General features: G+C 37.0%; 1 long non-coding RNA gene across 1 annotated transcript in view; it reads left to right on the top strand.

Moving 5' to 3' along the window:
• LOC130051831 (uncharacterized) overlaps window positions 1-3,392 on the top strand; it is an 8,009-nt gene extending 4,617 nt beyond the window's left edge. The window contains exons 5-6 of the long non-coding RNA XR_008800095.1: window positions 250-314; window positions 767-3,392. This is a non-coding gene — a long non-coding RNA (uncharacterized LOC130051831). The remainder of the gene's footprint in view (window positions 1-249; window positions 315-766) is intronic.
• Window positions 3,393-5,257: the final 1,865 nt, after the last annotated feature.

Below are 5,257 nucleotides of genomic sequence, written 5' to 3'. Positions count from 1 at the left end.
ATGTGGCCCATGGGCCTCTTGTTACAAATCATGACCCCTGGGGGTAGGATGGGGTCACAATAGAGACCAAAGTTTTACATGCGAATATATAGGGAAAATCTTTAGAACTGGACCAGGGTGACTCAGGTGAGCGATGTGGCCCATGGGCCTCTTTGTTAACCTATATCTTTTATTTGTGTGAAGATATTCAAACATTAAGAACAGACATATATATATATAAATCTTTTTTTCTTTCATTTTTTCATCCAGGGTAGTTTAGAACTGTGTGCATTGGTTTTGGAAGAATTTGGGCTGTTTAGGCTAAAATCCATTATGTAAGTTCATCTTTGTGGTGCACAAATTCCATATGGTCATTTCAAATAGTCAACATTGCTTCTATTTTCAATCTGAAATCCTACATGTATTTTGTTTGAGAGATGAAAACAATTCTCGAAACATTATCACCGTTATCTTTAATTTTCCATCATACTTGTGTCAAAGAGTTGAACTTTCTTTACCAGTAATTTTATATTGACTTCGCATTGTGTGATATATAAAGTTTTTATGATTTTATTTTCTGTCTAAGATATTCAATATTTAAAGGAAAAAGATAATGGTAGGAGATGGTAGGATAAATTCTAATTATTCAGAGAAACTTGATAAATACTGAGTTTGAGCTTATATACTCGAGAACACAATAGAAGAATGCAATTTACTAGTTAAACTTTGATAGGATACTAAATTTAGGATGAGCCAATAAGATTATGTCTTGTTTTTCATGTTACAGGATTGGACAGAATATGAACACACACATCCAATACTTCAAAGATATTATGTTTGTGGAGGCAGAGATTTTGATTGCATCCACTGTTTAGAATACATCCTTAAGGGAAGCAGACTGCCGCCTTTACCCAATGATATAATGATTAATCATAACTATATCTGTTTTGTACCAAATAGAAAGAGCATTGATTCAGGTCATTTTCAAATCCACTGGCATACATTGTACTATACATGCAACCTTTTCAAACTTTACATTTAAGATTTTATAAAGGAAATATCTTAATGTTTCACATGTTTACCTTTCACTGTGCTATGTAATTCATTATACCTGCCATTATGCCAGTCTTCCTGAACATAATTTGTTTTCTGCAATTTCATTGGCCAAGAGGCTTAATCCTGGGTTATCAGATTGAGCATTTATATTTAGTATCCCATTGATTTTGTCAGCCCTATATAAGGAGCTGACTCAGATTTACTCACTCTGCTAGGTTAAAGAACTCTAAGGTTTGTACTTTTCACATGAATTTCGTGTTCGCCTCTTATCTTTTACATAGAGTAGGAAATGAACATAACATTGAGTTAGGGAACTATTTAGATTTTACATTATAATATGTAAATACCTTAGCAGAGTCAATTTACTTGGTTCAGGGTAGTATCAGATATTACTTTTTCAGAGTTTAAGTGTTTAGGCTATCTCAATGTTTCTATAGTTAGCCTTGTCCTATGTTACTTTTAGATGTATGGAAGCCTTTTAGTGTTATAACACTATATTTATGCCCCCATTCAAAGAAGAGGGGCATATTGGTTTGCACCTGTTGGTCGGTCGGTAGACCACATGTTGTCCGCTTAATATCTTAAGAACCATTCACTTGATCGTAATATATTTCATATGTGGGTTGGTTATGAAAAGAAGAGGACCCCAATTGTTTTTCAGGTCGAAATGTCAAGGGTCAATCTACTCTGGACATAGGAAGACACTGCCTGCTCAATATCTTGAGAAACCTTTGCTTGACAGACATCAAACTTGGTACACTGGTACATCTCAAGGAGTAGATTTAAGGTCATATGGTCAAAGGTCAAGGGGTAAACTGGACATAGTAATATATTGTCTCTTATGTTTTAAGAATTATTTGCTTGATTGACACCAAACCTGGTACAGCATAAGGAGTAGATGACCCCTATTGATTTTTAGGTCACTTGGTCAATCCACTCCTGACATAGGAAGATATTGTTTGCTCAATATTTCGAATTGATGATACTACTATCAATCAAATTATGCATATGTATAACCCTTTTCAATTTTGCACCATGGGGGCTTATATGTAATTGTTTTACAAACACCTCATGTTTTATAGTTTGTGAAAGCTTGTTAGGGTCATAACTTTAGATTTTCTTATTATGGTACTTGCCCGTCAGAGACTGGACATATTATGGTATGGTGTTGTCTGTCCGGACCTTGTAAGATGGGATACAGACTGAACCGTAAGCTCTAGAATCTTACAACTTGGTACATTTGATCACCATAAAAGGAAGATGCTTATTGTTTTTTAAGGTCAAGGTTGTAGGTTCACTTAATAGGAAAACCTTGTTCGAGAAAATTACAGATTCTTGAACTGAGTATTTTGAGGAAACATTACATAGAAAGTACATGATTTGTCAAATTTCTCCCAATATTCAACTGAGAACCTTATTCTGCAGAGTATTTGTATGGGTATGGAAAATGTGTATGTGGCTATGATTTTGATTTTTGTTAAAAAAATTTGTTGTTGAAAATTACAGGTTTAACCGAGTCAGTTTTTGAGGAAATATACATGTATTAAATAAATGACGGTTTGACCTTTTAACTCCTCTCACAGTTTTGAAGCTAGGGTCTTTGTAAATAACTTCTTTGGTGTTTTAGAATATTTACAGATTGTTGATCATGGTCAATTTTGGGGAAATATTTTCCGCAGAGCTCTAGTTGTCTATCTACCGGCCTCCTGTCACTTTTAAGTTTAGGAGCTTTTATTCATGGAAAGAAAGTATGTGACAACCTGATGATGGCTGATACTATTTAAAGCCTTTTTATACGCCCGTCTTAAGATGGGACGTATTATGGTATGGCGTTCATGTCCGTCCGTCTGTTAGCTTTTTCGTGTCCGAGCCGTAACTTAAATACTACAAGGCCTAGAATCATCAAACTTTGTCTGTAGATACATCTTGGGTAGAAGGTGTGTCGCACATTAAAACCAGGTCACTGTGACTTTTCATTAGGAAGATATGGCCATATATGGCAAAAACTTGTCCGACTCATAACTTGAAAACTATTAGACCTAGAATCACCAAAATTGGTCAACTAATGCATCTTAGGTAGAAGGTGTGTCACATCCTACTTTAAGGTCACTGTGACATTTAATTAAGGTGATATAAAAAAAATGTTTTAATGGGTACAATCTATACTGTTAACAATATGTGACGGGCATATCATGTGCCATGGCGGTGCACTTTATTCTAGAAATGGCATCAGAAAAACACCCTATGTAACCTTTTCTGCTTGTACTCATTTATTTTTATTGGAAAACTTATTACTTGTTATCAGCTACTCTAAAACAATATTGACTTGTGCTATAATAAATTTGTAAACTTTACAAGTCTTTTCATTTCAAACAAGGTGTTGAACAAGTTGTTGAACATCATCTGGGATTCACAACCAAACAGGTACAACATGGAAACAGTGTGTTCCATGATTTCTGTAGTGTAACAAGTCCAGCTGATCCCAAGTACACTGTACTATTGACAACGATTGTTTTTGATAAGCACAATAGAAGTTCTACTTTGGGAGAAGCTATAATTATTTTAGTCCTAGCATACACTGCTTCCTGTTAGAGTTAGGGTGCTGTATAACTTGGTACCTCTGAGATAAAATGCTTTATCATCAAATCATAAAGCATCTTCCCTCTAACAGATACCAGATTATAAAGCACCCTCCCTCTAACAGGTACCAGATTCTATAAAGTACCTTCCCTCTAACAGGTACCAACTTACAAAGCACACTTCCTCCAACATGTACCAGATTATAAAATATCCTCCATTTATAATCTGGTACCTGTTAGAGGGAGGTTGCCTTATAAGATGGTACCTGTTAGAGGGAGAGTGCTTTATAAGTTGGTACCTGTTAGAGGGAGAGTGCTTTATTATTTGGTACCTGTTAGAGGGAGAGTGCTTTATAAGTTGGTACCTGTTACAGGGAGGTTGCCTTATAAGTTGGTACCTGTTAGAAGGAGAGTGCTTTATTAGTTGGTACCTGTTAGAGGGAGAGTGTCTTATAAGTTGGTACCTGTTACAGGGAGGTCGCCTTATAAGTTGGTACCTGTTAGAGGGAGAGTGCTTTATAAGTTGGTACCTGTTAGAGAGAGAGTGCTTTATAATCTGGTACCTGTTAGAGGGAGAGTGCTTTATTAGTTGGTACCTGTTAGAGGGAGAGTGCTTTATAATCTGGTACCTGTTAGAGGAAGAGTGCTTTATTAGTTGGTACATGTTAGAGGGAGAGTGCTTTATAATCTGGTACCTGTTAGAGGGAGAGTGCTTTATAAGTTGGTACCTGTTACAGGGAGGTTGCCTTATAAGTTGGTACCTGTTAGAGGGAGAGTGCTTTATTAGTTGGTACCTGTTAGAGGGAGAGTGCTTTATTATTTGGTACCTGTTAGAGGGAGAGTGCTTTATAATCTGGTACCTGTTAGAGGGAGAGTGCCTTATAAGTTGGTACCTGTTAGAGGGAGAGTGCTTTATTAGTTGGTACCTGTTAGAGGGAGAGTGCTTTATAATCTGGTACCTGATAGAGGGAGAGTGCTTTATAAGTTGGTACCTGTTACAGGGAGGTTGCCTTATAAGTTGGTACCTGTTAGAGGGAGAGTGCTTTATTAGTTGGTACCTGTTAGAGGGAGAGTGTCTTATACGTTGGTACCTGTTAGAGGGAGAGTGCTTTATTAGTTGGTACCTGTTAGAGGGAGGTTGCTTTATAATCTGGTACCTGTTAGAGGGAGAGTGCTTTATAATCTGGTACCTGTTAGAGGGAGAGTGCTTTATAAGTTGGTACCTGTTACAGGGAGGTTGCCTTATAAGTTGGTACCTGTTAGAGGAAGAGTGCTTTATAATCTGGTACCTGTTAGAGGGAGAGTGCTTTATAAGTTGGTACCTGTTACAGGGAGGTTGCCTTATAAGTTGGTACCTGTTAGAAGGAGAGTGCTTTATTAGTTGGTACCTGTTAGAGGGAGAGTGTCTTATAAGTTGGTACCTGTTACAGGGAGGTCGCCTTATAAGTTGGTACCTGTTAGAGGGAGAGTGCTTTATAAGTTGGTACCTGTTAGAGAGAGAGTGCTTTATAATCTGGTACCTGTTAGAGGGAGAGTGCTTTATTAGTTGGTACCTGTTAGAGGGAGAGTGCTTTATAATCTGGTACCTGTTAGAGGGAGAGTGCTTTATAAGTTGGTACCTGTTACAGGGAGGTTGCCTTATA

Source organism: Ostrea edulis, chromosome 2 (genome assembly GCF_947568905.1).
Source record: "Ostrea edulis chromosome 2, xbOstEdul1.1, whole genome shotgun sequence".
In the NCBI taxonomy this organism is placed as follows: domain Eukaryota; kingdom Metazoa; phylum Mollusca; class Bivalvia; order Ostreida; family Ostreidae; genus Ostrea; species Ostrea edulis.
Note: the sequence above shows the minus strand (reverse complement) of the source record. Positions and strands in the feature narration are given on the sequence as shown.